The sequence below is a fragment of the Convolutriloba macropyga genome, chromosome 8, assembly GCF_964194025.1.
Source record: "Convolutriloba macropyga chromosome 8, txConMacr16.3, whole genome shotgun sequence".
In the NCBI taxonomy this organism is placed as follows: domain Eukaryota; kingdom Metazoa; phylum Xenacoelomorpha; order Acoela; family Convolutidae; genus Convolutriloba; species Convolutriloba macropyga.
Window position 1 is genome coordinate 40,289,231 of NC_134475.1, and position 13,741 is coordinate 40,302,971.

Here is a 13,741-nt window from a genome sequence, read left to right on the forward strand (position 1 = left end):
AAAAAGAATACAAAGGAAAAAAAAAATAAGAAAAACTTCTTTTAATTAATATAAATAAATCTTTACTGTTTTCAATAATGACTTGGGTTGATTTGATGCTTACTCCGTAAAAATGCATTTGTTCACGTCTCCACGGTTTTGAAAACACAGAAATGGTTAGAAATGAATGTTTCTTTTCCTGTTCAAATTTTCCGTTGAAGTTTTAATATTTTTGCTCCTTTTCAAATTTCGGATATCTTTTTTATATAAATAAGAGTTACATCCCTAGGTTTCAAACTTAGGTTTTTTCTTTTTTCTCTACGATGCATATGGAAAAAGTGAAAAATTTGACTGAAGAATAGCCACACTCGTATATATTGCCCCGTTTAGAAAAAAAAATGTAACGATTTTAGTAAAAAACATAAGTTAAAAGAAAGTCATATGATTGTATAACGCAAAAAAATTACATATTTCTTGTAGGTTAGCTATATAACTTACAAAAAATGTGCATAGTTTTCACGGTAAAAATAGTTAAAATTTTTTTGCTGTAAAAGCAGGTAACATTTTTGCAGTAAAATTTTCGCGGTGAAAACACTTGCTTTAACCAAGGATTTTCCATTACAGATTGATACATTTTTTGCACGTCTAGTTTATGTCTCGCAAAAGTCCTGCGTTGAATCTTGGGTCGAACTCTAGGAATCGGCACTATTGGGTAGAGCAATATTGCAGGCGTTCTTATTGGTCCATCAGAAGTCTTTTCATTTTTTCATAGGCAGTTTGGGTCAAGTGTGGTTTTCCATACCAATAATTCAGCCAGGTTTTTTCATAAGTTGAGGCATGAAACGAGTTGACTTCCGTGTCCTACTAACATAGGTGCCGCCAAGTAGACAATGACCTGCCATTCCGCCATTAACACCATTTGACCTCTAAGTGCCAACACATTTGTGGCTTCTTCTAAATCCTCTGAAATCAAAACACCACAAATCCTTTTAAGGTCATTGATAAGTATTTCCTAGTGGAAAAATTTGTTAAGATTATGAGAACTGTTTCTCGCATGCGTTTTTACCATTGATAGTGCTCTATGCTGGATATTGCAAAATATGGAAGTGTACACATATCAGAAAATGGGGATAATCTATATTACTTCTGGTCAAATGAGTGTCATATTTGTACTTTTCTAACCATACTGTAAAAATATGAATGACTCTTTTATTATTACCAGGAAAATCATACAATTCACATTACTTGTATGATTAGCGGGGTTTTTGTATGACCTGCAAACGTCAGTCTTTCTTTACGCTACACCATGTTTTGTAGAAAGATGTTGACTTACCTCTGTTTGGTCCGACATTTTCCATAGTTGAGAGCTCAAACACGTTGTTCAAATGACTTTTCACCTGAAAGCAATATCGGTGTTAACAAAATTGAAAATGAAAATACTATTTATAGATATACTATAATTTGCATCCTTTGCCCTCTCTAAGGTTTAGAACAGGACCTATGAAAAGACGTTTTTAAATCAAATAGTGTTATGAAAAGTGTCTTGCTCGGCCAATGAAGAGACTTTAACTCAACTTTAATATTATGCTTGTTCAACTGGGAAGTCGTAAGTTCAAAATTTTCATCACCCGTTCAAACTTCTAGTCTAAATTGGGCTACATTGTGAGGCACTAACATTGTTGTAAGTGAAAGTGATGAGTGGTTTCTTGAGGGTGAAGACCTCGTCTATGGCCTTGCCTGGACATCATCCATGATGGTCTTGAGAGAAGAGCCCACTGCCACTATTACCATGTTCTCATTGAACACCACGTTGAACGGGAAACAGGTAGAAGAAGAGAGAGCTGAACAAACAGATATGCAAAACATAATGATACAGAACAACTAATAAACTAAACAACTGTTAACTATTAACGAACAAACCACATTGAAAGCATGTCTGACTACCTATTTGATTGTCTTCCCCAAAACAGAGCAAATACCTTATTTAGAATCAATGAGATGTCTGTTATTGACTATCAATGAGGAAAAACTCATTTTATTGATATTTTCATTAACTAATGTCTTATAATTGTACGAGAGAAATTTAATACCAGGCAATATAGTTACACATGGCCAATTTTCAGCAAACAAAAGATTGATGATATGCTCCAAAGGTGCAGATTGCACAGTCAATGGTTATTTTTGATCTGGGTCACAGACAAAAGACTCCAACTTCATTAACTTGGTACGGGAATGGTTGTTCAGCTTTCAAGCTTGATAATACAACACTGTCTCAAGAAGTCCTCGTCTACCTCCATCAACGATTAGCTTGTACTAACCAATCTCACGGTGAGGTCTCACTGAAGATGGTATGCCCGGGTCGAGGTTTAGTAAAAAAAATAATGTAAGATTAGCGGTGAAAAAAAACTTTTTCAACCGCAAAGCGTCCTCATCTTTTAGCGTTGAATGTGGTTTAATTTTTTTTAAGATTTGCGGTTTTTAGTGGTGAAAATCTTTTTTTAACAGCATTCACCCGGATTTCTTATACAACAGAAACCGCCGTACACGGGTGGGAATCGCTCGCTCACCTCCTGCATGTCAACAACTTCTTCTTCCAATGCGCCATCTGCCACTTACTCAAATGGTATTTACTGTGAATTTATGGTAAGCGTTGAAATCAGCGGTGAATATTTGCAAGATTTTAGCGGTAAAAATGTTTTCACCGCATTCCGCTGGTAGCGCTGAAAAATGTTCTTTCACCAAATGTTACACTTTTTTCTCAAATTCACCGCAAATCTTACATCTTTTGGCGATTTATAGCGGTGACACCTCGACCCGGGAGTTCAGATCATTACAGAAGAAACATGCCTGTATCCACACCGTCCCAGACAAAAAAAACGCCCAGAATGTCTAGACTTTTGTGCCTTCAAAACTTTTTTTGCAAATTTTGTGCGTACAGATGTGAGTTTGTCCAGACTCTAGAGCGCTCATATCCAAATTTTTGTGTGTTCATCAGAATTTCGTCCGTTCAAAAACTGTTCTGCGTTCTTCTTGCATTCAAAAGTGCGTATGTCCAGATTTATTGTGTTGATGTCCTGACTTGGAACAACACTTTTATACACACACATATATATATATATATATATATATATATATATAAAGTATTTTGTATATATGTATTATATATATATATATATATATATATATATATATAAGTAGTATAAATATATATATATATATATATAACGTTTAAATGGCTGCTTATATATATATATATATATATATATATTTAAACATATATATAAATATATATATATATATATATATATGTATATATATATATATATAATATATATATATATATATATATATAGATATTTATATATATATATATATATATATATATATATATATATTTATTTATTTTTATGTATACATATATATATATATATATATATATATATATATGTGTGTATGTGTGTGCGAAATAGATGTGAGCGAGATATTAATCAATTAATATCGAGTATTTAAATTCGCATAGAAATCGTTCCAATTTACGTATAAAGCTCGGAAAAAGCGCAAATAACATAGTTTCATTAAACCTAATCAATAAATCTATCAAAACCGGCGTGTTTGTACTTAATATTTTTCGGTTTTTGCACGGTTCTACAGAATGGTTTTGATCTTAAGTATCAAAAATAGACTGATATCCATTAATTGAGCAAAAAAGACTTTGCCGTCTAATAACACTTGTTGCTATGTTCGGACCAATGAGAATACGTTAATTTGTCAAGAAATACGTTGCCTACAGGTTGTTTATATCAATTTGGACGAAAGAATTCAACTGAAGAAAGATTTTTTACCATCTTTATTTTGGTACCGCTCCCCGGACCTGTGTGTCATGTCAACACAGTACTTAATCATGCTATCTCAATTATAGTATTTAGACTGCCCAGATCTCTGATAATGGCATAATACACACTGTTCATCATGATATTTTTCATCGTTTACTCTGCCGAAATTCTGAACATGCTGTTTTTCTCTGGCGATACTCTGAACATGCTGTTATTTTACAATTCAGATATTCCCCAAAGTACGACACTACGTCCCACCTCTCTTCATTTTACCAGCCAAACCAACCCTGCAAATATAATACATATAAAATATATTTATTGTGGGGGAGGGGTGTTTGTTGATCCACATCCATCAAATACCTTTCAGTAGACTATGCCCGGTTGCGCCTATTATTCGAGTAATATTGTGAAAAATTGGTACCAAACGTTAATTATTAGTGCAAACAAAAGAAGGTGAGTTCAAAAGTTTAACTTCCATTTTCAGCCTTGTAAAAACCATTGAGGGTTCTTCCGAATTTCTTCACCCTCAAAACCTTACCGTTGGGCAGAGGGGTGCGATTTCCTATTATAAACACTTGAATAATAGTCACAAGATAATATGCTTATGATATGACGCTTTTCGTAATATGCTTATCATGCGTTGTCTGGCCGATAAGATCGGAGTTATAATGGGAAGGCGAACACTCGGAAAGTTTTTGGAGTAGATATAACTTTTAAACAATCAGATTAAAGCTATTAAATTTCGGACAACTGAAATCAGACACAACGTGGAATTAGATTAGTTCTCTTCTGAATTCTGCAACTGTCAATCTACCTCCGTCATCCGCCCTCCTTCAATCATCTCTGTGGCGGATCGAACTGAGTTGGACCTCCGGCTGTTTGGTTCCCTGAAGCGGCTCGCAGATGTTTCAGATCTGGTGGCGATAATGGCGAACTGGTCGGCTATGTGAGGTTGTACATTTGCTGTTTTGACACAATTGTTTTTATGACAAAATTAATTCCATCTGGAATTTTTGAATTAAGATCACGAAGCATCTCATGGGCAGCCTCTTTGCAAAGTTGGATACGCAATCACAAAATTCACTCACTCTCTCTACACAGACATTCTGGTCCATAATGAGATGATTGCTTCTGAGTATGGGTTAGAGTTCAACATGGAGATAGACTCCGGAGTAGGTGCCAGTATTATACTTATACAAGCCAACGAAGATTCATCTTGTTTGAGTAAGGGCAAAATAAAATTGGTCTACGGATATCAATTTTGCAACGCTTGCAAGACAATGTTAGGCAATAATATCTCAAGGCTAGCACCAGAAATTTTAGATAGCTTTTTAATTTTAATCTAAAGTAGAGATCTACTCCGCTGATAATGAGGCTATATAGTCTCCTGACAGCAACACAACTCAATACCAGTAAAATAACTCAATAAAATAACTCAATATCACAGTTACACAGTAACTCAATAAAATAACTCAGTAAAATAACTCAATAACACAGTTACACAGTAACTCAGTACAATTAAAATAAATCAGTAGTATAACTCAATAACACAGTTACACAGTAACTCGGTAAAATAACTCAATGAAGTAACTCAATAACACAGTTACACAGTAACTCAGTACCATTAAAATAACTCAGTAAAATAACTCAATAAAATAACTCAATAACACAGTTACACAGTAACTCAGTAAAATAACTCAGTAAAATAACTCAATAACACAGTTACACAGTAACTCAGTACCATTAAAATAACTCAGTAAAATAACTCAATAACACAGTCACAGTAACTAAGTAAATTAATTCAGTAAAATAGCTCAGTAACACAGTTACACACTAACTCAGTAGCACAGTAAAATAACTCAGTAAATTAACTCAGTAACACAGAAAAATAACCCAATAAAATAACTCAATAACACAGTTACACAGTAACTCAGTACCATTAAAAAAACTCAGTAAAATAACTCAATAACACAGTTACACAGTAACTCAATACCATTAATATAACTCAGTAAAATAACTCAATAACAAAGTTACACAGTAACTAAGTAAAATAACTCAGTAAAATAGCTCAGTAACACAGTTACACAGTAACTCAGTAACACAGTAAATTAACTCAATAAATTAACTCAGTAGCACAGAAAAATAACTCAGTAAAATAACTCAGTAACACAGTTACACAGTAACTCAGTAACTCCCAATAAACAATAAGCTACCTAAAACAAAAAAACATTCAAACTCTAAACAATGAAGATTGAATTATGAATTATGTATCTGAAGTAACACAAACGCGTAACAAAAAGTAAGAAGTGACAAATTACAACGCCCAGAATGTGGATACAACCGACATTGGCTTATCAATTGGCATTTCAACTCGTTGTGTACGAGATCTCGTCGTGTGGCAACTGGACGAATCCGACTCAATAACTATGTTCCTGCGATGTCTCGTGTGGCAACTGGACGATTCCAACATTTCTACTCTGTCCTTTTGCGCTCTCGTCATGGGTCGTTTCATGTTGAAGGGGTACATAGTATTGAAATCAGAGATTTTGCATTTCCGCTGGTCCGCGTTCTTCTCATGAATCCGCTTTACGTGGCGTTTGCGTTTGATCATATACTTTGCATTGGATCCATAATCACAGTGATCGCATAAGAAAACCTTTTTGATCGCCACACTTTTATTACTGGTCGCCCTCCTTTTCTTGTTCACCTTTTCCAATGGCATAACTCTGATAATATTCACCGTTCCATGGCAGTTCTCGGTTTCGGGATCAATAATCCCCAGCAACAAATTGACTCCACGCGTAAAGATTGTCTCGTGAAAACAAAAATCGAATCTAAGATCACTGGCTATTGCAATAATTCAAGGTGAACAAATTGAATAAAATGAATAAAAACAAAGCAACAACCAACTCTGAAATACACAACATATGAGTCTATCATTGAGTCTTCATTCGGACACTGGAAAAGATAAACGGAAACCCACTGATAAACCCTGGGATTGACACCCCACGGGCGAAACCCGATGCTTGCACTACTACTTCTACCTTCTACTACTAGACCACAACTAATTCTGACTCGAACACCAACCTCCGCCTCCGCCTCCGACCTCCGCCTCCGACCTCCGCCCCAGACCTCCGCCTCCGACCTCCGCCGACCTTCGCTACCGACCTCCGCTGCCGACCTCCACCGACCTCCGCTACCAACCTCCACCGACCTCCGCTACTGGCCTCCACCGATCTCCACTGCCAACCTTCACCGACCTCCGCTGCCGACCTCCGCTGCCGACCTCCGATGCCCACCTCCACCGACCTCCACCGAAATCCGCTACCGACCTCCACCGACCTCCGCCGACTTCCACTGATGTACCAATATATGGTTTAGATGTGTAGATGTGAATGCATCAATATATGGTTTAGTTAGAGCTAGAATAGCTTTTGAGGTATCGCCATTTTAAAAATTTAAAGCATGAGATCAGTTATTTGAAATTTTCAAAATTTGCTATGTTCAGTCTATGAACATTATGAAAGACTGAAAACATCATGTTCATCTTACTTTCAGAAAAAAAGCTTTAATAGTCGATATACTATTGGGATGTACGGATTCAGTAACGAAAGTCTATGACACCCGGGTTCGGGTCCTTACTGAGCCACCTTTATTGAACAAAAAGCGTTGGCAAAGCATACCCAACTAATTATTACTACGATAGACGATGGAGCAACAACTGGTACGGCACGAGGTACGGGTCGAGCAGTTAATACTACCCTAGTTATTACTACTATGGAATACTATTCTGGACTCACGACATACTATAATAAATACCCAAGATACGGATACGGTCTGGATACTAAGAAGGTTACTGGGGAGGGTACAGAACAAGCAGATACTGTAGAAACAGGTACCCTAACAACTCCTACTTCAGAGGCCGCACTAGAAGGGAGAGGATGTGGAGGCAGAATATTGCAAGAATGAGGATGGAAATATAAAGGACTTCTCGCTGTGGAGGAAACTGGTCGAATTGAAACGGACTGATATTGACGAGGTGCTACAGGCCCCTTTTTCTCATACGAAAGAGAAGCACCGCTGGCATCCACTGAGGATGTAAAGAAAAACTTTAGCTACAAGAGGACCACCTGAACTTCACGTGAAAAAGGCAAAAAAACTGTAAGATAGAACGGAAATTTTACACTAATTTTAATGTAGTAAACTGGAATTTTCAACTTAGACGGCAAAAAACCAATCCCTATATAAGATAATATTACAAAAGAGCTTCATAGGGTTTAGTGGTCACAATTAGCCACCACAAATGTGATTCTTAGGAGTAAAAAACGTAGCATTTGATAATTTTGGTCCGATTTTTTGGAGTTTCATGAGAGATTGAATTTCCTGGGCTGTGTAGCAAATAATTATCCTATAATGTAGAAAAAAAGGAGAATATTTCGCTACAAAGTTCAATTTTGAAAAATTTTGGTCAATTTTAAAGCATTTCAAAAAAGTTAGAAAATCAATACCGAGTCTTAGATAACCGTTCTTTCAAGCAAAAAAACCGTTAATTTATTTGAAATCTGTTAGGTAATCTTGATATTGCAAAAACTGGCCAAAAGTTTGAGCAAAAAGTTTAATGTTTTGACAAATTTGTCAAAAACCAAATTTTCACTTGAAGGTTTGTCAATTGAGGGAAACTCAATACAGAAAAATTGTGAGAAAGTTCACAAACTACGGCCTACAAAAAAACTGCACTGCCAAGTTTTTTCTTGTCGCTCGATTCAATATAGTACCCACCGCGTTTAACTTTCCAAATCTCCGTGTTCCGTTTATTTTCAATAACGGCGCTCTCCTAATATTTTGGTTTTCATTTTCGCATCCGAACGTTCCTGTTTTTCTGCGTTCAATGCCGTTTGTCTCCGTTTCAAATTTTCTTCGATTTATTATGTTGTTATATGTGATGAAGCATCTTTCTCCTTTTGTTGCAGTATGTTGATTATGCGAGTTTGATGGTTGCTTGTTTTGGTCTTGTCAGTTTCCTATGGTGTGACTTAGTTGACTTACATTTAATCTGGAGTTAGGGCTAGTTTGTTTCTTGACTTTTCCAGCTGTCATTGTCTACAAATACACTATTGAATTTCAATTAACTTTGCTGTAGTTTGTTAATTTTGTTACTATGGTGATTGGCTGTTGTGGTTTGAGTATCGCTAGTGTGTGATTTAAGTTGGTTTTGGAGTTACGGCTAGGATTTTTTTAAAAATTTTTTCATCGTTTTAGTATACTACTGAGTTGCTGTATATTATTTTATTGGTTTTTTTTGTTGGTAAACAAAAACCCATAACAACCAGTTTTAGGTTGTCTTGCTGTAGCTTATCTCCTCTTTCCTAGGGTGTGATTTAGGTGTGTTCTGAAGTTACGGCTTTATTGATTAGCTGAAAACTTGGCTGCGTTCTGCAAGCATGGTACTTATCCGCCACCTGGCTCGTTACTCTATGGTTTCTGCCCTTTCTTTCTCGTCTTCTCGTTCTCTTGCGCGCTACTGGGCCAACTTGCCGTTCTGTTCGTCTTGTTTTCAATCCCGTCGTGCGTCGTTCGTGCGGCGTCTCCATCCCACCCTATTTTGTTTCCGGTTTCGCTATGCGCCGTTTGGCCGTCGTTCCTGCACCGTCTGTTTCGTTTCCCCCGTTGTCGTGCTTCGTCCGCCGGTTCCTCATCGCCGATCGCCTGTCTCCCTTTTTATTTTGGCGCTGCTCACAAGTACGTAAAACGCTCTCCCGTTTTTGTTACTAATTCTTGCCAAGTACTTTGCTACTCGGTAATCATTTTCTTGCTCTTCGGTGGGTTGGTTATCAAGTCGTTGTCATTTGGGTTCGTTGTAACCCCACATTTGACATGTTTGTCTGGAAGTTAATCTACATTAAGATAAGCCAATTCAAGATCATGGCAGGGGAGCAACAGAAAATTAAAAAAAAATGTATATACGGCTAGATCTAATCTAGAGTTCGACTTAAATAACATCCACAAAGACATCATTGACACTAAAGAGCGGCAACACAGGAGGGTTAAAGTTGAACGATTGACTTCTAAGTTGAAAGACTCCTTCAGTTTGCTAGTACAGAAGAATGAAAAAATCAATAACTTGTCAAGTGACACCGAGAACACAGATTTGATTTATCCTGTCCTTGGGCAATGGTTGGATGATGTAATTTATAACAATGATAAATTCTTGCATGAGCCGGTTGACCCATTGCGACGCAAGAAACTTTACGCGTGGGCATTAAGCCTCCATGTCAGTCTTACAAGATCGCCCTTAACAACGTCAATCTTGTCTACCCAGCGTAAACATTGTTTTCTCATGTCAAAATTAAACGCAAATAGGATGAGAAACAGTAACCACCTGTTTTGTGCCTGGAAAAACCAAAAACACAAAATTGCCATGCGGAAAAACGAATAGATAGCACAAATGGAGTAGATGGCACGTCAAAGTCTGGATGAAGACCATAGCCAGCCGGTTGCCGCTGCTAAATTATATGAGGCCGAACTGATAGACAATCGTTCCTTTTATAGTCACCACTCATGTGTTCCAAATGTACTTAACAAATGGGATCAGGTGAAAGTCAGAAAATGTCTAGAAATGGGTGATGTCGTTTAAACCCGGAAATTCATTGACTGCTTCAAATGATTTAAACTTCTCTCGTCTTGGTTCAATAACCATCGAGCATCCCGTTCAAGGTACTGCCGTTAAAAATTCCCCCGACAACTCAAGTAATGTTGCCTGCCAATAACTTTAATCAGCTTGAAATGTTTTTTCAGTACGCAGAGCTTGGAGTCGCAGTTTCTATTGCACTAAGTATACATAGCTATATATATATATATATATATATATATATATATATATATATATATATATATATATAATATATATATATGTGTGTGTGCGTGTAAAATGAAATGTGTAATATATATATATATATATATATATATTTATATATATATATATATATATATATATACATATATATATACTGACATATATATATTTATTTATATATATATATATATATATATATATATATATATATATATGTATATATAATCTATATATACATATAATGTATATATTTAATATATAAACAAATATATGATTTTTTTATGGATGCTTTTATATATATGTATATATATATATATATATATATATATATATGTATATATATATATATATATATATATATATATATTTAATCTAAATATAAGTATGATGTGTATAGGTATATTGGATATATATACATATATATATATATATGTATATATAAATATATATATATATATATATATATTTATTTATTTATTTTCTATTTATACGTATATATATATATATATATATATATATATTTATATATTTATATATAATTTATTTATGCATGCTTATATATATCCTTTTATTTATATATGTGCCAAATACAAAGACCGCTTTCCTCTGTTCTCAATCATCACAAAAATTGTACATTAGGTACAGTTCAAAAAAATTTGTATGCAATCTATATTTATATATTTATAAATATATATATATATATATATATATATATATATATATATATATATTGCACACAACATTTTTAAAACGCATCTAAAGTATAATTTTTGTGATGAATAAAAACTGAGATGTACTGTCTTTGGTACATATATTTTTATTATTATTATACAGTGTCATAGACTTTTGCATATGGAACTGGGCTATCTGTCGAAAAAAAAATACCAAATGGGTGATATGTCCAGACTTTCTTTTTTTCAGGCTGTGCAAATTGTAATTCACCTCATTAAGATCTGGTCAACAAAAAAAACTGCAAATATACTGTCTGCAAATTTTTTATATTAAAATAAATTTGTTTAGTCAAAATTACGTTGTTTTCTTTCCAAATCCTTCAAACTTTATGTAATTTCGTTGCTTTATTTTCAAATTTCTCGAATAAATCAAAATTCCACCAAACGTAAGGTCGTTTTGAAGCTCGCCTGCTTCAACAAGTTTAAACAAATGCTTATTTGCTTGTTAACAATCAATTACGTATGAAACAAAAAGAAAATTTTTAGATTGTTTTGAGATTTTATGTATCAACAAAATGGTGTTTGGGAACGTTTGATTGATTGCCTAACAACGACTTGTTGTTTCATTTAATTTCCAATTCTGAAAAATAGAATTGTTAAAGTTTTATATTGAGTTATACAAAGAAGTGACATTTTAAAACTGCTTTTTTTAACCCAGGACTCGAAAATTGGTGGTTTCAACGGTGAGCCATTATTTCTCAATAGTGAAAAGCATATTTAACAACGAAACCTTGCTTCTCAATTGCTTCTCCTTAAATATTTATTATGATTTCATTGAAGTTATTGAGTTTGCCCAAACGAAAATTGATCATGCATTGACCAAGAATTCAGATTCTCAACAGACTCAAGTCCAAGCAGCTTGATGTCATATTTTGAAGCTTAAACCTTGTAACTACTATATTACTAAACAAACTCTTTATAATTAAGCTAGCCTCAGAGCCAAATTAGCTGAATGTTTATGACTTGCTACATGAATTATGTGTAAACTTTTATCCACACCGGAAAAAGAAGCATTGTTGGAAATTAAATTAAGGATCAATGTTTAGTGCAGTAATTTTTATAGGCATATCAGGAGCGACCGGTCTATACTGTGGTACGAACATAGTAATCTAAAAAAACAGAATGCCTCTGATCTGATTCAGCGCTGGCATCATAACATCATAACAATTTTTGAACACATTACAATTTTCACGATAAAGTTTTGTTAGAATTGTGGTGAGAAAGTACGAAATCTGTCTAAGAAAAAACCGCAAAAAACCGCGCGTCGCACGAATATTAACTGAAAATCTTTCTTTTGTTGTGTTTTTTACTATTCGCATCACGCGTACTCTAAAATAAAGAGAACAAAAAGTCTTGCTTACTTGCTGATTGTGAGGTCGTTTCTGAGACTGCTCCTGGGTCTCCCATCATCAGCGTAGAAAAGAGTGTTGTCAAACTTCATCCTGTACCTGATATTGGTCATGTCACTCACGATACTCTCTCCCAATATGTCTATCATCACACTCGTATCGTAGAACTCACGACACACTGTCTCCAGTTGACCTGGGAGAGGAAATAAACAAGTGAGCCATCTCAATTCAAACCTATGCTTCGACTCAAGACGGTGCCTGACTGATATTCGGTACCAAAGCAATCGTTTCTCATCGAACTCCAAGTCGCACCCGAAACGGAAGTCACAATCAGTACTTATCAAGTCTAAATACACATCTTGAAATCTTGGAAAGTATTTCCCTAGACGAACTCCGACGCTTATCTTGCAAGGTCTTGCAAGATTCTTGCAAATGACGCTTATCTCTTAAGATGCAAGATCTGGACGCCTATCTTGCAAGAAATTTACAAGATCTTGCAAGATAGACGTCAAAAAATCTTAAAGAAAAAGTGCAAATTTAAAGACCGATTAACTTAAAGATCATATTCTCTTATTGAGTTCAGTCCATTGGAGGAAGCTCTCGGTTCAAAACAGAAACTTTCATATGGTTTCTGCCTATAATAACGTATTTGAAAAACTCATTTCCAGAAAAACCTTCACATGACTGTTTAAATGCAATTGCCAGGACTTGGATAACACGTGAAAATTGATTCTGAAGTCAAAAGTGACTTCTTAAAATTTTTTCAATGAAAGTTTTAAGTTTCGTAATTTTGTACCCTTGAGCAAAAAGTAAACAGTTCTTCAATATTTAAATAGAATCAATGATATTAACATGAGAATTAACAATTAATGATATAATGTCCCGACATTTTCTTGATAATTCCGGCTATTTCTGACAATTTTGTGGCATTTTTGACAAATAGCCGGCTAATTTGGATGTTTTTCAGACTTGGCAAGTCATGGCAAAGAGTTGGAT

At 34.9% G+C, this 13,741-nt stretch overlaps 1 pseudogene; it reads right to left on the minus strand.

Moving 5' to 3' along the window:
* Positions 1-13,741, minus strand: part of LOC142345057 (soluble guanylate cyclase 88E-like) — a 60,859-nt pseudogene that overhangs the window by 34,691 nt on the left and 12,427 nt on the right.